This window comes from Rhinolophus ferrumequinum, chromosome 3 (genome assembly GCF_004115265.2).
Source record: "Rhinolophus ferrumequinum isolate MPI-CBG mRhiFer1 chromosome 3, mRhiFer1_v1.p, whole genome shotgun sequence".
Taxonomy (NCBI): Eukaryota; Metazoa; Chordata; class Mammalia; order Chiroptera; family Rhinolophidae; genus Rhinolophus; species Rhinolophus ferrumequinum.
In genome coordinates this window covers 38,914,166-38,938,806 of record NC_046286.1, presented here as the reverse complement: position 1 = coordinate 38,938,806, position 24,641 = coordinate 38,914,166, and the positions used below count along the sequence as shown (strand labels likewise).

General features: G+C 35.1%; 1 pseudogene; it reads right to left on the bottom strand.

Annotated features, from left to right (window-relative positions):
* Positions 1-17,268: 17,268 nt before the first annotated feature.
* LOC117020655 (annexin A1-like) lies at positions 17,269-21,359 on the bottom strand (annotated as a pseudogene).
* Positions 21,360-24,641: the final 3,282 nt, after the last annotated feature.

Genomic DNA, 24,641 nt, shown 5'->3' with positions numbered 1-24,641 from the left:
TATCAACAATAATTCCTGCCAACCTAACAGGGTGGTCGCAAGGATTAAATAAAACCTATGTACAATAACTGCTATTTCTAAAATTTGCCAATGCACAACAAGTGTTTGACACTTTCCTAAAAACTCCTAATTTCCCTTGGCTATGATATTTTCCCCAATGGAGTTTTTATCCTTTGAGTGCAAGAACTATCACTTAATTTAAATGATTAGTACCTACTCTCTAGCAATTGCTAACTATTTCAATAATATTTACCAAATGAAAAAATAAACCAATTAAGTGAAAATAAATAATGTGTGTGACAACAATGTTCCAACATTAAACAAGCTATACAGTACATGGTGTTTTTTGTTTTTTGTTTTTCCTTTCTTTCAGTAAACAATTCTGGAGGGTTTGCTCTGTACCAGACACTATGTTAGGCAAGACAGTGGAAGAAGCCTCATGTAGGAAGTAGCAATTCTTACCACTGGAAAGCTCTTACTGAACACCCACCCAAGAGTTACTGTAGCTGGATAGTCAAGCATGAAGGGAGAGTAAAACATCTGAGTAGTAAGAGAAAATTTCACTTTGATTTTATGAAAGGTCTCATGGTTAGAAATGTAAGAAACATTCTAAATTTAATATTTAATGAATCAGTACATCTTGCCCAAATGTGCCATTTCTCCTCTTCCTATCTTCTATGTTTCTTTCACTTTCCCACTTATTTGAATAAGTCCGCATGTTTTAATGCTTTATCTCTAAAGAATTAGATCAAATCAAGAGTGCCAAATATGTGTCGTGCCGTTGACTTTTGGACATCATCACTATCTTCACATGAGAGAATTTAGCCTTTGGTCTTTCTTCAGTGATAGTAGACAAATAGGGTTGTTTTTCTAGAAAATGTTGAGTATACACTGAATAGAACCAGTTATACAATTTAATTCCCACAAAGTGTATTAAAGCTCCACTAAATACTGGGCCAGGTTTTGATGGGTATACCAAATTGATTTAAATATCACTGCTGCCCTCAAAGAGCTTAAACTTAGTAAAAGAGGTAAGACACGTCTACACATTGTCAGGCATAATTGGGGAAAACAGACATCAGAAGGAGTTAATTTATGCGTTGTCAAATATTCAGAGAGAAATTGCTTATTGTAAATGGATCATAATTACAGCCTTACAAAGTGTTAAAATTGCCTATAGAGTCTTGAAATCATTTATAAAATATCTCCAATGGAAAAATCAGTTATTCCTAGTTATTAACCAAGACTTTACACTTCTGGTTAGTACACAATTTCAGATACTTTTGTGTAGTAACAATGATTCTTCAGGTATTTTATGTAGTGTTTTCTGGAATCATTGTTTGTTTCTCTAAATACAGTCTACATAGGCTCAGATTTTCAATGTAATATTAATGTCGCATGTGCATAGAAATGTTCTCATTTACCTGTCTTTGCTGTTCTTATTCTAGTACTTTAAAATCAGTCTGCAGCTGAGCTGTGCGTTCCTCTCATCGTGAGAGATGGGGCTTATAGCTCACATATAGTGGAGGCATAATAGCTAAACAGTTTTTATTTTCGCCTAGAGGATCATAGATCTGCCCCCCTGGGATTTATGTCATCATTTCAAACCCCAAGCTAAGAAAAATGTGTATTGTTAGACTTGCTTTACCATTCTTTCAAATGAAAGTTTAATCAACTTGACATTTACAGTAATGAATGTCTCTGTGACAGCATTTATGGAGCATACAGCAATCTCTATCCAAAAGTAAATATGAAAATGTGGCATAAAGTAGAGCGGTTGAGTGTCAAATCAAGATACAGTACAAGTCTGAAAACAGTCTTCAAGTACTGAGATATAACTGAAACCACCTCATGTTTTATAGTCCATGCTTTTTCCTTCATAGGGTTTATAGGTTTTATGAGGAGACAAAAGGATTCTTTCATCAATTACGTTTTTGGAAACACCTGGGTCAAACACAGAAAAAAAAATGTTCAGAATTTCTTAGAACTTTTAGTATACTAACACGCTATTTGAATTTCCAAAAGAGATATATTAGGCAGCTTTTCAGAAATTTTATGATCATAAAAACTTATTTTTTCATGAGACATCTTTTGGGACAAGTGTTCTGTGGAAGGTATTTTAGCGTCAAAGAACTTTGCTCTGCCTGAGGTCATCTAACTTATCGTTTTCCCAATGAAAATTGTTTTCGCCCCCTTTCTCTTTTTTATTTTTCTCAGAGCTTCTTGTAGTTTCTTTAAAATTTCATTTTAAAAAGTCTCCATTCAGAAATTAGTAGTCAAAATCCAAGTAAAATCCTATTTTACATACTTTTCATGTATTAATATAGCAACATAATTACACTAAATGGATTCATGTGATTTTGGTTATACTACAGTTAGGAGATGTAGTTTATCATAAAACATACTGTCATTGTTTATTAAACTTATTTGAGCTGTATGATTACAATTACATGAGGTAGTTCGTCAAACTCATAAAGACAGAAAGTAGAATGGTGGTGGCCAGGGGCTGGGGGATAAGAGAGAGAGAGTCATTAGAATTTCAGTTTTGCAAGATGACAAAGTTCTGGAGATCATTTGCACACCAATGTGAATATACTTAACTCTACTGAACTGTACACTTAAAAATGGTAAAGGTGGTGAATTTTATATGTATTTTACTGCATTTTTTAAGAATCATGATTTTCAATATAGTACTGCATTAAAATCTCACGAAATGTGAAAACAAAAAAATGTAATTATTTGAATATTTCAATTTATTTATCTCTCTTTATGGAAAAAGAAAACTGGTAAAGAAAAAAAATCTAGTTCACTGGAATGGAAATCTAAAGATTTCAAAATAGTCTCCTTAATCAAAGGAGCAACTAACAGCAAATATTTGATATACTGGTGAGACTTTTCAAAATTGCATGGATCTTAAAATAAAAGATACTTTAAAATTTCAAATTAGATTATTTCCCTATCATATACAAGTTCTTACTGATCACATTTTGAATCTATAATGATTGTATATTTCTAAATTAACTTATATTAATTAAAGAAATTTACCCATAAACTTTAACTTTTGGTGCTCCAAACTGCTACTATCATTACTATGATAATTTCCTACAAATTTCTGGCTAGACTCATAGAAATATTTGTGATCTTTTAGGAAGAGGATATGCCCTACAATGGAGAAAATAGGCCTTCTTTCTTCCCTAGCTGTGTTCTAGAGCCCATTTGGCTTTTTTATTCCATACATGTATAATAGTACTTATTAAAAGCACAATTCCTTCAGGAATTTGAGGGTGTGTGTAAAGTAAATACAAATCTCACAAAGTACTTAACAATCATGTATAGCAAAATGAGAAAAACAAGATATATATAGCAACACAAAACACCTCACATCTAGAGTGTTTGTCCACTCACCTTTATGCAGCACTGGGCAGGTGCACCCGGGAAATAGATGGGGAGCTTGCAATTAATAAATGATAACTAAAACATTAATATTCCCTGTCACACAACCAAAGCTATACTGTATGAAATAAGACTATATTCACTGTGTACAAATGGAGTAGTAAATGCTCTCAGTGAGGTGGTAATAGAAGAGGGAGTTGTAGGAATTCTAGGGGAGTAAAAATGCAGACGTGCTTGCCCTTTGTCTTTCTTTGAGCCCCAGAATAGAGTTTTAGGAGCTATTTGTGTGATTAAGGGAGGAAGCCTGGAGAACTGTTACAGGGTCAGCATTTCAGAAACAAGGAAAGACTCAGAGGCAGGCGACTAAAGAAGATGAGCCCAGGACAACAGAAAGGACCAATTTAAGAGAACTGAAATCATCCCTGAAGAGAACAAAAATGTATTTTTTCATGATCAGAATGAAAATGTCTCTCAGGAGTTCAAAAGTAATTATAAATTCCCATAGTGCTAAAAATGATAGATGATCAATATCTAGGTTTCAACCAATTCACTTTCTTATGTGAACTTGGAGGACATGGAGACTGAGGCTGATGGGGACTTTGCCTGGATATGTACATAGGGAAAGGGAACATGCTCTGAGTTCCCTCCTATTATCTCACTCCTGACTCTTCAGGACATCTACCTAGAAAAAAAGTCCCTTATGGGTGAGAACTCTACCTGTGAAGAAGGGGAGAAGGAGCAATGATGTCAGCTCTATGCTCCCCAATTTTTAGAAATGCAGACGATAGTATACAGAGACTTCATCAGGGAGTCCCAGAAGAAGGCAGAAAAAGGTGACCAGCCCCATTTGCAGGCTAGGATAGAACAAGAATAATTATTATGTGAGCTTTGGGGATTTTTTAAAGCTTTCAGCACTCCAATGTCCATTCTCCCCCCGCCTCCCGTTTCATATTTAGTAGCAAAACCCCCAAAACAAAAAATGATATGTGACCTTTAATTCTGGGTCAAAGAAAAGCCAGAAAGCTAAGGAGATTGTATCCTAATTAATTGTATGGCCTTGAGAGTGTGAGCAGTTAGAGGAAAGGGAGAGATTCAAACACATCTCTGAGATCTAGGATTAATGAGAGGCTCTGGAAAAGCCTACACGACACAGAGCAGTGGGGCCAGGAGTTTTATCCAAAAGAGACCCTATATAAGCTCTGACTGTCAAAATGACTTATTCTAACTCACATATTTTTCCAGCTGGACTGCAAAAATAAGACTAACTGAATCATTTCTACTAGATATCCAGATGTTACCATGTAACTTGATAAACTAAACTATAAGATGAAAAAGAAAATCATATTTTAAATCTCCAGAGTAAGGCAAAAACAGGAAATCCTAAGTCTAGTTACCAAATCATTTGCACTTTTTTCTGTAACAGTGAATCATCTGAATTAAGAGTTGTGTCAGAAAAATTAAAAAATATACCCTATTTAATTCTAGAAAACTTCGTAAAATGTATCATATTAACTCACATTCACAGAGCACAGCCTGCATTCGTTTCTTCCAGGCAGACTTGTTTTCATATCAATAGTAACAGAAGGTTAAATCTCATCATTCTTTTCTTCTATTTATACACTTAAACTTTGTTCTGCTTCATGGCTTCCTGCTGAGTCATCTCTTTTATATTAGTTGCCACACTGTGTTGTTTAAAGGGTCTGCCTCCATGGACAGTTCCAGATCATGCTCCTTCTTGCTACAGGTTCAGGACATTTTCTACACCAACTCCCAAATCCCTGGGAGTGGCTCTCAAACCTTTCCATGCACAAAAATCACTGAGGGGATCTTCTGAAAAAACAAACTCCCCGTTTTACATTTTAAACCTTGTTTGCCCAATCGTTCGATTGCAGATGATCCTTGAATCCTACTCTAACAAACTGCTTTATTTTTCCATTTCCCGCCTCCCTGACATTTCCAACCCATACTGATTTCCTCCTCAGACTCTAGAGTAGTATACTGACCTTTGATTTAACCCTGAATAATTTATCTTCCTGTATTGTTTATTTCATGTGGTTATATCTCACATGATTAAACTTTCCTAGGAGGAATTCCATGTCTTAAACGATGGTACAGTAATGTATAATAAATGTTAATACTATTGGCATGGAATATCCAGAGAGCCTTTCGTGGCAACAGGATAGAGTTATTTTTCGTCTTGAAGGTGACTGCAGAACAAGGCCCTGGGAGGAAGCAAAGGCATTACATGAAGGAAGCATTGGCCCGTGGGCAGTGTTGCAGCCTCCGTCCTCCTTGGTGCTGCTATAGACATGGAAACACGGAGGCAATGCACAAGCAGTTTGGGGCCACACGGCACCAGGTGCCCCAGAGCTGGCTCTGCCCTCCCTTGCTATGTTTCTTGGGTGTGTTCTTTTTCTAGATTTTTGCATACCCAACTAGAAAAGTTTTATTCCATGATCTCTAAAACCCCTTCTGATGCTCCAGAGTCTGGGAATTGACCCATATCTGGGAACAGTACCAGAAAGGTTGGTGTTACACGAAGGAAGTACAGACGCCCTCGATAAACCCAGAATAAGTTGAAAATGAATTTAATACACTCAAGCTACCGAACATCATAGCTTGGCCTTAGCCTACCTTAAATATGCTCAGAACACTGCCATTAGCCTACCATTGGGCAAAATCATCTTGCTGCTACTACCCAGCATCATGAGAGAATATTGTACCACAAATTGCTGTCCTGGGAAGAGATCAAAATTCAAAGTATGGTTTCTACTGAATGCATACTGCTTTTGCATTGCTTTTGACCCTCATAAAGTAAAAAAAAAAAAAAAAAAAAATTGCAAGTCAAACCATTAGAAGTCAGGGACCATCTGTATTTTCCGACTTTGAAGGTTGTCACTACCTTTGTTCTCAGCTTTATTTTCCTAATTTCACATCATTTCCTCATTGAAAAAGTCTTTTTGTACAGTTTCTTCACTGTTCTGAATCCCTTATAAATTAGAGGTAATGACATTCGATATTGTATGTAATTATTCTGAGAAATTTTAGCACACTGATACTCCTTTCTGCCACTTCTGAGGTGTTTTCTTTGAAGATTTTGCATCTGAGAATCTTCCTGAGATCTCTTGTTTTATTATCCTGTCTTTTTTTTTGATTGCCAATATTATCTATAAAACCTTTTGTACTTTTTCTCAATTTATTTTCCTTTTCCATTACTTTATAATGTGCGTTTCAAAATATAAGCACATCATACAAATACCCACGCTCCTTCCAGATCTAAAAGAATGTGTTATCATTTTATAACAAAGGTTTTAGTAAGTTAATTCTTATTACTATCTAGTTGAGATATAGCTATCACTTCTTAAGTATCTTTAGTTTCACAAAAGAAATAATAGGCAAGGTTGCTTTTCAAATTTTCCTTATAATTTCTACTACAAGTATTTATCATTGTATCTCTTTTGTAACATAATACATTTGAAATATTTCCTTTGCTTAATTTTATTTGATGTCAAATAGTATCACTTTTATTATTACCATAAAATAGCAAGAGTTAAAATAATTGGAAAGGAAAACTATTCATCACAATTCCCTCGACTTAGTACAGAAGTTTTCATCCATGCATGTTGTGGACAAGAACATTTTAACAAAATTACATTCAGAGTATAATGCCATTCTGTGATTGTTTTTACTTGCTAATATATCATAAATATTGTCTCATAATCATTATAATTTTTAACGGTTGCATAATGCTTCATTGAGTTTGGGTGACATACTTCCCTACTTTTTGCATAGTTATGTTATTTTTTTTTTAAATTTTGATACTGCTATTATCATCTTCATGCAGATATCTTCTTACTACTTTAATATTATATTCTTAGGCATAGAATAGCTGAGTTGAAAGATAGGAACAGTTTGGGGATTTCTGATAAAAATTATCATATTGCTTTCTAAAATGTGTTGTATAAATTTACATTCCCACCCTTAGTATAAATGCACTAGTTAAACACAACCTTACCCTAAGCAGTTATTTGTGTTTTAAAAGACTGTGATCAAATAAATAACAAAAACTTTATCCTTTAAACCATTTTAAGTGTTTAATTCAGTGGTATTAAGTACATTCACAATATTGTGCAGCCATCACCATTGCCCACTTCCATCATCCCGCACAGAAACTCTGTACCCGTTGGACAATAATTTCTCATTCCTCTTTCTCCTCAGCCCCTGATAACTTCTATTCTACTTTCGTCTCTATAAAGCCTATTCTGAGTACCTCATATAAGTGGAATCATACACAACATTTTTCTTTTGTATTTGGCTGTTTTCACTTAGCAAAATGTTTTCAATTTTCATCTATGTTGTAGCATGTATCCGAATTCCATTCTTTTGTAAGGTTGAATAATATTTCAGTGTATTTATACACTACATTTTGTTTCCATTCATCTGTCAGTGGACATTAAGGCTGCTTCCACCTTTTGCTACTGTGAATAATGCTATTATGAACACTGGTATACAAGTATTTGAGTCCTTACTTTCAACTCTTTTGGCTATATACTACGGTATGAAGTAAAATGACTAGATCATATGGCAAATTTTACTTAATTTTTGAGGGGTACTATTCTTCTAATGATTAAAGTTTTTTGCTTGCTTTACTTAGTATAAATTTTACTTTTTTAAATAAGATTTGAATATTTTCTTTACCTTTATATTGCATCTTCTATAAGTTGTCAGTTTACGTTCCCTGTACACTTGAGTTTTTTCTCTATGTTTTTCTACTATGAATGCTCCCTATGGTGGACAACTGTTCCTTTTGCCTGCTGAGAGTCTTTTCCCTTTTATACCTGGATTTTTTTAAATTAAGTTACCTAGAGTTGATTTCTACTGTTTACAATCAGACTTGACAGACTATTTATGTCTATTATATAATCCCTAATCAAATTTTGTGTAAAATGTGTCCCAGTTTATTGACCCCTCATTAATTTTAGTTTTATTATGTTATTTTTTCTGCTGTTTAGAAATTTTCCATGTTATAGAATTAAATCTATAAGTCTTTTAAATGGCTTTTCAATTTCTTCAAAGCTAAGAAATTATCTGTACTCCATCAGTTAATAGTTATTCTCTTCAATTCCTATTTTGATTATATTAAAATTGTTCCAATTTATGCCAAATTTTCCATTATTCCTAAATACGTTCATTTTCCATGTTTCCTAGTAGCAAATGATTTTATATTGATTAATACATTTTTATATCTCTCCAATTCTCCAGGTCTTGGGAAGTGTTTGATTTCAGGATATAATAGATACTGTCCACTTACACGGGAATACATTCCAAAGCTCCAAAGGATAGTGATATTCTACAAATACATTTTAGGAAGGAAGGAATTAGTGGAAGCATGTGCATAGCTATTTTTGTTTCTCTTCCTAGTCTCATTTCTTCTTTCTAGTGCAGCAAGAATAAGAACGTATAGGAGGCAGGAGAATGGCTCTGGATTGTCATCTAAGAGGGAAACAAAGTCCTGTGCTGGGAAGATTGCCCAAGTCAGAAGCAAGGACTCCTGGGAGAATGTGGAATGTGAGAGCATCGACTTGGGTGAATGACATGAAAGTATTGGAGGCTCACTCTTGGCTACATGCAAAGGAGTCTAGCCTGAGAGCTTAAAGCAGAGTTGTAAAAACGGTAATAACAATAATGTAAAACTTGTTTATCACATGAAATCTTACACAGAAGCTGAGGTTCTATAGCAGGTTATAGTAGAGTTGCTCTGTTGAAACCCAGCACATCTGGTCTGTTATCCTGCAGAGTGATCCCTACGATCCCCTTGGGATACCAGGATTCTGCAGGACATGATTTGAAAATGACTAGTTTATAGGAAAAGAGGCATCATACATCACCACAGTTTGTGCTCAGAAGAAAATGGCTGGCAGTACCTTAAATAACACCTCTCACTGAAGGAGTTTCATTGGAATGGGGATCAAAGAGACGGAGCCTCAGTAGATCATAAATCAGACTGAGTACAAGAACCGGCGGGGGAGGGAGGTATGGCAGGCATAGAACCAATTCAGTTGCTCTAAAATCATGTTATGTGTCCTGTCACCTACTTCCTGGATGAAGTGCTGGCCAAAGACAATTTATTGTGAGACATCATCACAAGACACTTGATACTTTTCTAGAAGCCCTCAGTGTACTATTCACATAAATTAATCCTAATCCTACAAAATAGCCCCCCCCCATATAGCTAAGAATAAATATGCATTTGAAATGATTCCCAAGAAAAGACTAGAAGAGGAGAGTAACATTTGAATACAATTATGGCAAATTAGAGGGAAGAATTTAAGATTTTCTACACATCAATCAAACCAGGTTAACATATTTAAAGGGGAAATGGCAAGTGGTGATTATTTAGTGTCTGAGAGCCTGACAGAGGGTTTTGTTTGTAGTCTCAGCCAAAGAACTGAATGTTCCATAATGTCACTGAAGAACGAAACGTCATCTGGTGGAATTAATGGCTGATAAATTTAGAGCAAGGCGAAGAAACTATTACTTTGTACTACATTTAGCCAACCTGTGAAACTCACTGCTACAGGAGGTTATGGAGTTGAGCACTGCAGTTGGATTTAAAGCCGAATGAATAACTTTATGACTAATAAGTGCCAGTTTCAGCTCTTCATGCTAAGATAAAAGGGGTAATCAAAACACATATTTGAGAGCACAGGCCAATTGCTGCAGGGATCAGAAGCAGGGATCTTTCCCCTGTAAACACTGATATGAAATCATCTGTACAGAAAACAGGAAGCATCTTTATCCCTCTGCTAGAACCAAGCATTGCCCCCTACAGAAGCAGGGTTCTATGTGCTGGCCCAAGGGGCCTGCTGTGGAAGTAAGCATGTAAGATGAGTGAGGAGACTGTATTGAGCTTCCACAGCCCTTGAGCTACTCCCAACCAACAAGCAAGCAAACGTAACTCAAGACTTTTCTCTCGCCTCTCTTAGTTACCTACTCAACCAACCTCAAATATTTTCATGCTGGGGGTCCGTCCTGCTGACTAAACTAAAGGTTGGGTCTCCCCCTTCTTCACTAAGTGAATACCCTCTTCCTACTAGTCTGTTCTGCGCTCTTATCTTCAACAAATGAAGATTCTCTATTTCTGAGCATCTGTTCACAGTTCCTATGCATTCTCCCATCCTGATGACCTACAAAGGATCCCTGAATACTTTTCCTTTTACACAGGTTTTAAAAATCAAAAGTCAAAAAAATCCAGGTAGGTAATGTAACACTAGATTGGTAATATGTGTAGCACTCTAAGTACAGGAATATTTCAATTACAGAAATAGAATCAACATTCTTTATTTTTACTAAATTAGAATTGCATTGCAAAATCTAAACAGATATGATGATATTTTGGATTATAGATTAAATTCAAACTAAAAAGATTAATTTTAAAAATTCTAAATCCAATTCCTCTGATTTAGAATTAGAAAACTAACGTCTTTTCTTTTTTTCTGCAGAAGATGTATTAGGTCTTGTATTTCTTTTTGAAATGGACAGTCCAGAATTTGGCCTTAAATCCCTTAATTGGGAACAATATTTAGTTTTATTCCATTTCATAATGGAGAACAGATGTACCCAAATGTAGTTACTTCCAAACATCGTTTGGTTTTATATTTACAGTAACTATTCTCAAGACATTTGAAGAAATCTGATTTTCCAACATCGTCATATTTAGCTTTCAGCATCATATACTGCTATATAATTTTATTTGAGAAGTTTTCATTCATTCTATTAATTGTAAGAGATAAGGGGAACAACAATTAGTTTATTTTTAAAAAGTTTGAAGTAGAAAACCATGTTTGGAATTGTATCCTCAACTCTGAAATTAGGGAATTCCTATAATTTCCAATTCTGAAAACTGATTTTAAAGTGTGGTAGGTTATTCCTTGCAAAAACAAAACAAAACAACCCCCCTCACACACACACGCGCAATTTTCCTAAGGATAAAATACTAAAAACGTATATTTTAAAATTATTTATAAGCTCCTTTATATTTATATTAATAGATAACTACTTTTCATGGTAGCATTACTTTATTTGGCCTCAAAATAGAACTTCATTGAAATTTCTATTGTATGTCTCAGTTCATTAAACTTTCCATCATGCACTGTCTTTCTATGGTTGTTCATAACAATGCCTTAAATTGTATTCTTTTGACAAAGATATACTTTGTGTATTAAACATGTAAGAATAGACTCTAATGCAACAAAGAACTCTGCTCTCTCCTCCTTTTCTTGAGTTACATTGCTCTCTCAGTCTCTATCTCATTTTCCACTTTTGCTAGAGACATGGATACACAAAACATTTCTTACCTCCAGAAAAACAACAGCACAAACTATGATGAAAAATGAGAACTGACACTTCCCCTCAGTGTCAGGCTTATAAAATAAGATGTGACTCCAATAAACCGGAAAGAGCTTGCCGGTCTAAAGAGGATGGCAACTACACAGCTCCAGCCAATTGCTCCCTTACAGTATTGAAACCCAGTGTTGCCAAAACATCTGGATATTTCCAGAAAGGTCAGATGCCTAGATTTTTGTCTCAAGTTTTAAATGTAGCTGACTAATTAAAAATTTTTTTAAATATAATGCATACCACTACAGATTCATTAGAAGGGCTATAATTCAAAAGATAAATAATAAGTATTGGTGAGGATGTGGGGAAACTGGAACCCTTATAACATTGCTGGGAATACAAAATACAATAGCTACTTTGGAAAACAATATAAGGGTTTCTTAAAAAGTTAAACATAAATTTAACATACAACCTAATCCTACTCTTAGGATTTTACCCAAGAAAAATGGAAACATACGTCTACACAAAGGCATTTTTGCAAAATTTATATCAGCGTTATTAATAAACAGCCCTAAATTAGAAACAACTCAAATGTCCATCAACTGGTGAATTCATAGACAAAATGTAGTAGATCTGTGTAAGGGACTATTAGTCAAACATAAAAAGGAACTACCTACTAATATACACTATAACTGAAATGAAATGCAAATCATTATGCCAAGTTAAAGAAGCCAGATGCAAAAGACTGTATATTTCGTCTCCATTTACATGAAATGTCCAGAATTGGAAAATCTACATACAGAAAGCAGATCGGTAATTGCCTAGGGCTTCAAAGTGGGGGAGCTGGAGGAAAATGGGGAATGACAGACAATAGGTTGGGGATTTATTTGGGGAATGATAAGAACATTCTAAAATTGAGGTGGTTATCACTGAACAACTCTGTGAATATACTAAAAACCATTGAATTATACACTTTATACACTTTAAATGGGTGAATAGTATTGTATGTGAATCCTATAACAATAAAGTCTTTTTTGTTTTTGTTTTTTATTTTAAGCAAGAAAATAGGACACAAAGTTTTAGGACGGGAAACAAGAGACGCCAGAAAAGAGTAGGAAGGAGAGCAGGAGTGAGACAGGGAAGCTGGGCATTGTATAGTGTGGCCTGGTGAGCAAGGGCAAGGTCCAGGGTGGGTGGAGCGAATGGCTGAGGGGTTCACCCTTCAGTCTACCCAGAGCTGAATGCTTGACGAATACTGGAAGGTAATGCTTGGCAGCATCATTAAGGACAAGGAGCAGTGTAAAAACCAGCGACTGTTGTGGCGAATCAGCACCTCCCGGGGTTTCTGAATGCCTGATAGCATAGAGAGAGAGGGAACACCAACGATTACAGAAATGAAATGTCCCATCATTGATGTGAGTGGGATCTCAGTGTAGACTGAATTTGATTTAGGGGAATACTGCAATAAAGCTGCTTGAACAGGACACTGTGATTATCTCATTGATAGTCATTCTCTTCCTCCTACTTTGTGTAGTGGCCATGAAGTTGGTAGAGACTGATCCCCAAGGACAAGTCCTGATTAGTCTCAGTTAGAGTAAAAACCTATCTCTTTTGCCACAGTACAGACCTACCACCCATAAAATGTTCTGCTTTTTGCCGTAATAGTTCTTGAAAAGTGATACCACTTTCAAACAACTCCTTTTTCCTACATGAGGCTTTTCCTTTGTACCCTAAAACACTCTAAACAAACAAGAGAAGTAATAAAATAAGAAAAGAAATAATAAAATTATTTTAGAAATAAAAATAATGAAAGAAGAAACAAAAGTAATAAGTAATATTTTTGAGATGATGATTTCAGGCAAAGACATGCTCATCAATTTACTCAACACCACATTTTTCTAGTCAGACAATATCATATGGATCTAATTTGAATTGCGTGTAATGTTTAGATAAACCCCAAACAATTGACTTTGCTTATGTATGCCAAATGAGAGGGATAAAGGGTTTGCAGCTTCAACAACTCTTTGTTGTGAACATATACTATTTCCATGTGTTTCACAGCATTCTTTTGCTTAGCTTTTACTTTATCCTAAAAGTGGTTTTCTATGATGTAAACTTTTACTTTTAAACACAGTTGGAGTGCAAGATCAAGAGTCCCAAAAAGTTGAACAATTGTTGAAGAAAATGGTGCAAAAAAAAAAAAGAATAAACAAACCCTTATTATATCCTATTTTATGTATAAACTTGCATTCTTTACTTTCAAATTATTGGATGTTTAAAAATTATGTAAACTTATTTGCATTGTTCAATTGCTATATAAAATAATTAGGTATCTTGAATTGGGATGAAATGCATCACAATTTTTCTTTTAAAATTAATGTAAATATGTGTTCCATTTAATGACTTTCACTTAGCATCAAGGGTTTCAGGAAGGAATCAGTCATTAAACAAGGGACAAGTGTGTTTCAAGGAACTAAGTCAATCAGAGCATTTTATTTCTGTGGCTATAGGATTTGGTGCAGTGGTTGCCCAAGTTCAAGAAGCTCGCTGGTTAGGGAAGGGACTGGCTCTCTCTACCAGAATGTGAATAATGACGTGTGTAACTCTGCATGTAGCTGGCAGCCATTTTGTGACCATGTCAGGGAGACAGATGGATCTGGATTTAAGCTGACATCATGAAAAGCAGAGTGAAGAGAGAAGTAATCTATGACTTTGATGACATAATTTATCTGCTGAATCAAACTAAACGGAAATCACCATATTTATGTAGTTTCTAGTTATGTCTCTTTAATGCAAACTCATCTGGGTTTCCTGTAAATTGTTACAACAGGAAGTGTCATAAATTGGGCTTTCTGTTTCTAGAAGTATGACAGACTATATATGCAGAGAAATTCCTTCAGGAACAAGAAAAATAATACAAAGTAAAATGTTTTTAAAAATCTTTCTTAGAACATAGCTGAGCTGAGCTAGCAGTTAAGAAATGAAAATAGAGGAGACAAGCAATGAGAAAGTGTGATTCCATGAGGATTAGGTGAGCACTGGAGCTGGCATCATCCCTAAGGATATCTGCCAATTATAATAGCTTCATCTGGGTTTTAATTGGCCATGTGTTTGAGAAACAGAAGCCAAAACCAGGGGCCAGAGCAGAGTGGAAGTTAGGGTCAGAGATGCCTGCAGGAAACCAGGACCACTTAAAGAGCAAAACCCACAATGGGTGAATAAGAAAACAAATTGACTCACAGAAGGAAACATGCATGTCTCAACCTTCTCTCTGGGCGGAACAGAAATAAAGAAGAAATCCTCCTTTGAGATTTCTTGAATACAAGTCATATTCACATGGGTTTGCCACTAAAATTTATAATGCCTGAAAAAAACCCAAACTGAAAATTAAGTTTAAAGGGATCTTTGGCTGGTAATGCCTCAGGTACTACTGTTGCAGAGAAATCCCCTTTAAATGCAGGCCTCAAAGAATACCTTTGGATAGAAATCCAAAGATCATGAAATCACAACAAAAATGATTAATGCACGAGGAAACAAGCAACCATGAACAAAAGTCATCATAAATAATAACTACAGAAGCAGTTGTGCATTAATAAAAATACTACATTTCAAAACTTCTGGAATGTCACCAAAAATCTTGAGGGAAATTTAAAGCCAAAAATACTTTTATTAGAACAAAAGCAAAACTCAAAGTCAATTGCATAAGCATTTATCTTATGACATTAGGAAAAGAAGAGCAAAATAAAACTAGAAAATGCCGAAGGAATAAAACAATAATGAACAGAAAAGTATGAAGTAAAAAACAAAGATATGAGAGGATTACCAAAACCAAAAGTGGTTCTTAAAAAAAAAAAACTTATGAAATTGACACACCTCGATTGCTTAAAGAAACAAGAGACAGCACAATATATTAGGAATGGAAAAGCGAGCATAACTAAAAAGGCAGCAGAGGTCAAAATGATAGTGAGGTAGATGAGGCTAAAAGGGATCAAATATATGGTGATGGAAGGAAAACTGACTTTGGGTGGTGAGCACGCAATGTGATATATAGATGACGTATTATGGAATTGTACACCTGAAACCTACGTAATGTTACTAACAATTGTCAACCCAATAAACTTTAAAAAAAAAAAAAAAGATAATGAAATATAAACAACTTTAATGTCAACACATTTGAAAACAGGTGAAATGAACAAAATACTTTAAAAATTTATCGCAATTGACTCAAAATTGGTTAGAAATAAAAATCAGAATGGTTATCAGTAGTCCAAAAATCCCCCTCAAAGAAAATAGGATCAAATGATTTCACAGGAGATTTTAACAAAATATTCATAAACAGGTAACTCCAAACGTAAACTCCCAATTTGTTTATAGTATAACAAATTTCATTTGTTATCAAAAATAAAGAGAGTAAAAGAAGGGGAAATACAGGCCAATCTTTTAAAGCAAGAGCAAAAATCTTTCTAAAAAAGAAAATGTGCAAATTGAATTCAGCAATGCATAAAAGGGTACTCTATTATCACTGAGTTGCATATATTCTAGGACTACAAGTTGATTTAACATTAGAAAAATCTATTAAGTAATGCATCACATTACATAAAAGGAGAAAATTATATAATAATTTCAATAGGTGCAGAATAAGCAGTTGATAACATTTAATAATCATTTTTAACACAAATTCTCAGTGGACAAGGAATTCCTCAGAAAAGGAATTTCTTTAACCTGAACAAGAGGGTGCATAGAAGAACCATTATAGCAAACATTATCATCAATGGTAAGCCATTATAGTTGTTCCCGATATTTCTGTTCAACATTGGACTAAATATCACGGTTAGTGCAATACGATTTTTAAAAAGAAAAAGAAAGAAAATCCATAAGAATTGGAAAGGAGTAAATTGTTATTATTCAGAGATAACATGATGGTGTACAAACTGGAAAACCCAAAAGAATCTACCCAAATTATTATAATTAATCATAGATTTTTTAACAAAGTTACTAGTTACAAGATCAATAAACAAAAGTCAGTAACATTTTTGTATACTAGCAAAAAATAGAAAATAAAAATTTAAGAATATACTATTTATAATAGTTTAAAAATGTTAAAATGCCCACGAAAAGATGCTAACAGAAAGTATGTTGAAAAAAATGTTCGTTTGTTTTTGGTCATTTGGGGTTTATTTCTTAAAATAAAACAAATCAAACAGAAACTTAAGCTGTCATTTAAGTGGGGTTTCAGAAGGGAGTGGAGGTAAATGAAAACTTCTTAAATAGACTATCAACCAATCCTCTTTCTTTTTCCCTGTAACATTATTTTCTTTTCTTTTACATAAACATATTTTTCAGGTAATGTTTCTGGAACAACCTGTTTATGGGGTTTTATAGTTGGGGTAAATACGTTTTTTAAAAAAACGTATCTTTGTTATACAGAGTTGTAATGTAAAAATGATAATATAGGCTTTAGTTTTCAGAAAGCAGTTAGCCCAACTAATCCTGAAAAAACTATTTAAGTCTATAATATGAAATGAAAAGATACAATTAAAAAATCTCTTGAACAAAAATCTTGAGATCAAAGGAATGTTTACTATCCTCCTTTACTTTACTATTACAGAGAGCCACTAGGATTTTTTTTCATAATCTTTAGTTTCATCCAGGATGGCTTGGCAGGGAGAGATACCATACAACTTCTGATGGCATGCTTTGATATCATTCATGTCGATTTCAGAACAGAAAACCATAATTCTAACCAATGTCTTATGACACATTCCAACACTCTTCACGGCCTGATGAAGCTTCTCAGCAAAGAACATTGGTTTGTTTGTGGCACACTTCACAATCCTTGTGAAGCATGTCTTGACATCACCTGTCATCTCCAGCTCCAGAATTTTGTTATGTTGTGCTGACTGGACTTGAAGTACTTCTGAAACACTCTGCGAAGATGGGGATAGCTTCTGATGGTAAGAATGGTATTGAACACACTCACATCTGTCGCTTTTCTCCTTTGCCCTGGCATCTGACTCAGCCAAGTCCTCATCTGTGCCACAATCCTCAGATGGGTCACCCTTAACAAGAGAAAGCAAAGCCTTCTGGTAATCTCTAGATGTGTCTGAGGTGATGTCTTTAGCCAGATCTCTCTTCAATTTTTCTCTATAGACTCTGTTAATTTCTCTGTTAGTTCTTGATGCCAAAATTTCATTCAGAGTGTCTTCATCAGTTCCAGGGCCCTTCATAGCAGTACAAAGTTCATCAGCATCCAACTGAGCTGGAGTTTTTAATAGAGCCAAAGCCAGTTCCTCGAGGTGACCTGTAAGGGCTTTCTTCAGAGCTTCATCCAGGGGCTTGCCTTTTTCCTGGAGATATGCTGCTTTGATCTGTTGATGCTGTGCACTGTTTCTCTCTATCAGTGATGGTTGCTCCATCCACACTTTTGACTATTATTGCTTTATGCAAAGCAGCAATATCCCAGGATGGACTGAAGCTAAGATAGGGGCTCATTGCTGACCCGGGACCACCTTTGGATTCTTTCAGTTTTAATGTATTCCTGCTCTTCATTTTCAATAAACCAGGCCTGCTTGAGGAATTCTGATACAATTGCTACCCTGTTTCCCCGAAAATAAGACCTAGCCGGACAATCAGCTCTAATGCGTCTTTTGGAGCAAAAATTAATATAAGACCCAGTCTTATTTTACTATAATATAAGACTGGGTCATAATATAATATAATATAATATAATATAATATAATATAATATAATATAATATAATACAATACAATATAATATAATATAATATAATATAGGTTCTTAATTTTTGCTCCAAAAGATGCATTAGAGCTGATTGTCCGGCTAGGTCTTATTTTCGGGGAAACACGGCATTTTTAAAGAAGTTTCTTTTTTCCACCTTCTTCCGAAGAACGAAAAAGAGATTCTTCTCTGATCCTTTCACACTCCGAATCCTTTCTTTTTAACCCCAACTGGATCCCACATCCAGAATTGCTAGGGTCATGAATCACTGAACCATTGCAGATTCTGAAATGCAAATTAGTGTGCTTCCATGTTTTCCCAATGATGATTTATTATTCAGCTTTCTTGTATCTGCTAAATCAGTTACTGCTATCCAACTATGGTCCAGATTCTCCTTTCTTGTTCTCTTTGTCCTGAAGGGTGTATGTTTGTGAGAGGTTCTGTAACAACACAGAGGTGAGTGTATGTGATCAATTCACCATTTTTTTTTTCACCAGAAGCCCACTTTAACATTATATGAGCATATCCCTATGGGAAATAGGTATTCACTCGGAAATCAGATAAATGGGATATTTACATGGCAACAGAGGAAAAAATCTATCTGTTGTTTTGGGGTTGTTTTGTTTGTTTGTTTGTTTGGCAGGGCAGATTGTTCCTGGAAAGTCTAACCAGTGGACAGCAATCACACGGACTCAGCCAACATACCAAGTTTATTTAACCGAGGTTGAGGGCATTATTAGTGACTGAGTCAGGGGCAAGTCTAACAAATGGGCTCCAGGGAGAAACCAAAATGTTGCCCTTTGGGGTCTGGTGAAATGTGGCACTTTTCTCAACAGTAAGGTGAGAGAATCCAAGGCACTCTACCAACTGTCTCAAAAAGCAGAAGGTTGGCTGGTACATTGAGATGCTTTTGTAAGGCATGTAAATAAAGCAGTGATTTGCCCCTTCCCTTCTTCCTGAGGCTGAAGAAAAGGCATAATTCAATGACATGTCTTTTAGATTTCCCCCCTGCATCTGATGTTTAATGTGCACTGTTTGCTATTGCGGTTTTTTTCCCCCAGGTTTTTCATTTTGTTCATGTACCTCAAGGTGATTGTTCATAGTTGACACAATTTTAGAAATGCTTTTTAGTGATGATTTTAAAAGATAATAGTTATAATAACTTCACTAATTTAGTCTGTGGATCCTTATCTATAGCTGAAAAAAATTACACTCTAATTTCCTTAAAACTTGTAATTCAGCACAGAATCAAATCTTTCCTTTCATGTTCAGATCCTCTGCCTAGTTTCCAAGTCCCTTGAGATCAATCTAATCCTCTACAATTTTCTTCCCTTTAACTCCTTCCTTCTCAGGATCTCAAATCATGAACCTTTCTCTGAACCTGTCAGTGAGAGTGCCGCAACAAATCTTGGGCAGCATTTTAAACGTTCAGCAATTGATCTAATGACCACTGACCTAGGAGTTTAGGATTGCGTTTCTGCGTGTATCACAAAGTGCCCCTGTACCCTTGGAAAACACCTTAACCCCAGATTTTCCCCTCTTGTGCATGAAAATAATAGTATTTATAGTCAGCAACTTTATCTTTGTAAATAAAGGTGTATGTATAGGAAGATAAAAGATAAAGATATCAGTATATATTATTATTCTGAGTTCTTGATACCTGAGTACTAAAATATTATGAAAAAAAGAATGAAATAAATGGGAAAGGGGAAAAATGGCAATGATCTGAATCATAGAAAAAGAACATAAAGTGACTCTTCTAGAGAAAAATGCAGACATTTTCCAGAAACATCTGTCCAAATAAATGATGTAGGAAAATCATCAAGAGAAATTGACAAAACAGTAAATAAAAATAAAAAGAAGGCATTATTTTGCAGTTGGCAAAATGAGATGTAGAATGTTTATTTCATAGAAATGATTATTTTAAACATGCTTAAAAAAAGATATTTTTTAGTGTTCAAAAAAGAAAAAAATGCCATGCTGCTGTCTTTATACTTTTAAAAATCATCTGCTTGGCATTTTTTAATTGAACTTGCACTTGTTTCAAACATCATACCCTCCTTGAAGCCTTTTCCAATTTCCAAAACAAAGTTAATTACTCTCCCCTTAATGTTGCACACGCCTTTGAACTTAATTTTCTTGTAGCATTTATACTTAACATTTTTGGTGTTGTTCTCCCACCCCACCCCAGGCTGTGAGCTCCTTTAGGAAAAATATTATGACTTATTCTTTTAACCTTAGTGCCAAGGTACATAATATGAATAAAGAATGCTTTCTTTTTAATCATGTTTCATTAATTATTGGTTTTTTAAGGTGAACATTTCACTGGACGTCTAACTTGTGTAGTTTACTTATAATGTCTATCCACCCTCATTTAAAAGTTACTTCTCATTTCTTTCATTAAAATATAATCCTTCTAAAATTCCAGTAATATTACACCAAGAGCACAAAATAAAATGGTAAGAATATCTATTTTCATGTGGTGACCTTTCTCATAAACAGGGAATTCTTTAGTAGTGTATTACTATAACAAAGCTAAATGTCCCAGTATAAAAATTTTTAAAAGTCACCCCATACCTTACTACAAGTTGCTTCCAAAAAGGACTATGACAATGGCCTGTTTCATTAACCAGTTTTCTAAATTTGAGGTGTATCTGGTAGGAAAGCAAGAATATCTAATACCAAACTTTCAAGACAGCTACTCTTTACACCCCCAAAACTGTCTAAATGGGAGGAGTAAGAACAGTGGTAGTTTTTCTTTTTTTTCTTTTTTTTAATCCCATTTCATTTAAGAGAAAAAAGTAAATGACATATGGCTCCATTAACAAAGTGCTAGGCTATGGATCTTACCGTTTCCTGTCTGGTTCTGGTTTCAACACCTCTGTCATTAACTGTATATTTTTGATCATGACATTTTAATCTCAGACACACAAAAAATAAAGACGTAGGACTAGATGATAGCCAACGTTCTTTCCAATACTTCTGCAGTGCTACCATCCTCTAACAAAACCTTTTTCTATTTTTGCAACCAAAGCACTTTGGATGGAGTTCAATCCTTACCCACCCCATATAGAATTCCAGTCTACACCAAGCAGTATTATAGGGCAGCTCTAGCATTCATGCGTACATAATCACTCTCCATGGCCGCAGGGTTGGAAACGTCGTTATATCTGATGATATAAAGCAGCCTTGAGCTGGTGATAGGTTACCATTAAAAGGATTAAGGCTTGCTTTGACATGGGCTGACATCCAAAAATTAGATTTAATGTTAACAGCTGGAATGCTCAAGAAAATAAAGGGTAAGTAAGGGAGAGACGAATGGAGTTAAATTAGATCAAGTGGGTGTCAAAGGCATGTTGGAATTATTTTCAACTCAGTTTAGAAATGTTTCATTCAATAGCTAAAAAAGTAGAGTTGGTATAAATTCTCATCTATGATTACAAAATGTAGAAAAAAGATCTTACGTGGAAAATTTCATCTTCCAAGATAAGTATTGTGCCACTGGAAACTTTTTTTAGAGAAATGACTAATCCTGGAGGCTTTTTAGCACTTTTCAGCTACACAGCACTTGAAAAACATGCTAATACTTAAAAATCAAAAAGACCTGTTAAGTCTCAGGAGGAAGATTTATTTTTCTCTCAGCATATTTGCCTGAAAATTAACTTACAGGTCTGAGCAGCACAGGTTAAGGTTGATTAAAAAGCTTTTGATGGCTGACAGGGGGTGTACCTCAAGGTTTATTTGGTGAGCTGCAGGTAGTTGATAACCAGGATATAAGTATCCACAAATTCTTTTGCATCTCTGCTCCGTGGACCTATACTAGAGTCACAATGGGGTTGGGAGGTGGGGGTAAATGTTACTGAAAATGCAAATTTCTCTCCCCGATTCCAGACCTCCTGAAGCAGAAACTCTGAGGGTGGTGCCTAGGAGCAAGCGCCCCAAGTGATTCTTATGCTTACCAAAGTTTGAGAAGCACTGCCCTATTTCTTGACCATTCTCATATTCTCTAGATCAGATCACTGATTTTTTTCAGTGGGAAAAAAGAAAAAAACACAACTTGCTAAACGTTATCCTACATTCAGTTGGGTGGTGGGTAATAGGTCACGTGGAAACAAATATGTGCACATGTTTACTCTGCTTGGAATGCCTCCATCACCGCCCCCCCATACACACACTGCTAAATTCCTTCCTTTTCATTCTCAAGACCCTGTTGCCATATCTCCTCCTCCTCAACCTCTACAGTTGAGTTGATTTTATCCTCCTTTGAGCCATTATTTGGACTCACTGTGAAATAAACTGTAGAAGTGCTATTGTAGCATGACTGAAACTGTCTCCCCTGTAAGACTGCTCACTTGATGGCAAGAAAAATTTGTTATTTTATCCCCACTTCCTACTGTAGTGCCTGGCACAGTAAATGCTCAATAACTTGTGTGCGCAGAAAGAGTTCATGGGACTTGGGGAGGTGATTGAGTTTTGAAAACAACATGAACTGTGGAGAAATAAGGAAATTAAAACACAACATACTAGCCTTTGAGAGCTATAGAGACCAACGTTACATATAGGCACTTCACTGGCTGCGTTGGTAAATTCAGCACTTCTATGATAAGCGAAAGGGTGAACCTAGAAGTTCAAACATTGTAAAAGAAGCTTGATTTCCTCCTCTTCAGTAGTTTCTGGGGGCTTGGTAAAGGCAGTTAAATACCTGCTAGTTAACTCAGTGCCTTTAAGAATGTTGATTTTCACTTGCAGCCATTACCTTCTTCAAGTTTTAATAAGTAAAACTATAAAGATTGTGTTTCCTTAATAATCCTTTGATTTGCAGGAGCTATGTGCAAACATAAATATTTTTATGTTTTCTAGAACTAAAAAGCTCTAATGTCTTTAATTCCAGACTCTAAAGCCCCTAGTTTTACATATTCCTCTACCAATAGGATTTACAATCTATAGTTTATATTTTATACTAGTAATTGTCATTAAAAATCCTGTTAAATTATTATATCTCTGTAATTCTAAGATGAACATTTTTTTCTCACTTTTCACATGGCAGGAATTGTGAATTTCACATGGCAGAAATTTCACAAGGCAGATTGTCTTAAACTTGATGATGCCTTATTTTTAATAAATTATAGTAGCTTCATTCTTATCAGTAGTAACCCTAAGCAACTACAAAGGATCTCAAATAGCATATCTAAAGCTTGCCAAATACATAGCTAAATGTATCCTTAGCACATAAAAGCATTTGCTTGTAAGAGAAATAAAGAAAAAAATTCAATTACTGTATTTAAATCTTCCAGGGATAATACAGGACACACAACACTTTATTTTATAAGCGAGTCTATGAAACAGACCCCTAAGTTTAATGTATATCTTTGTCTTTTCCCTTCATACCTGAAGCTATGACATTGTGAATGTTATATCTTCAGAAACTGAAGAGTTACTGGAAGTTTTTGCCAAATTACACAGGCAGGCAACTCCTCTTTAGGCTAAGGAATGTGGCCCATGTTAAAAGTACTTGAAAGAGATAGGTGATCCCAGAACTAGAACGTGAAATGAGCCTTAGTAGTTAAACTAGTTATTATTAACAAATAATGGATGCAAGTAGAAACCATCCATCCTAAGAAATGGTTTAACTCTTCCCGGCTGGGAAACTTTGGCAATAATAAACAAGTTCAATCAAGGTGATTAGAAAGTAATCACAAAGAGGCCGGACCAAAGCAGAGATGGCCAAAACCAACTTCCATTACTGGACGCCTTCCGTAGGAGGTGAGAAAAGAGGATTTTAGAAAAGGGAAGCCCCAAAGGCAAAAATTTGGAGAGTTTATCTCTCATGGAATAGATACTCTGAGTCTGGCTGCCCCAAACATTTTAATCTTGAAAAGATTATATTCCCTTTTGTGAAGCAGAGGTAATTCATAAGGATTGACCATATCCTACAAAACTCACTGTGTTCTGATTTTATTCTCACCAAGAAAACTGATAAATTGCCATATATTTTTAAAAAAATCAATAAGACATTCTATTGATTTAATAATGGGTTTTCAGGAAAAAATACATATATCAATGTTAGTACAATATATCTGACTTAAGAAACATTGATATTTGAAATAGACAGCAAGAATGAGAGAGAGACGGTGAGCAGAGATTGCTACTTATTTTCTCCAACATCCATT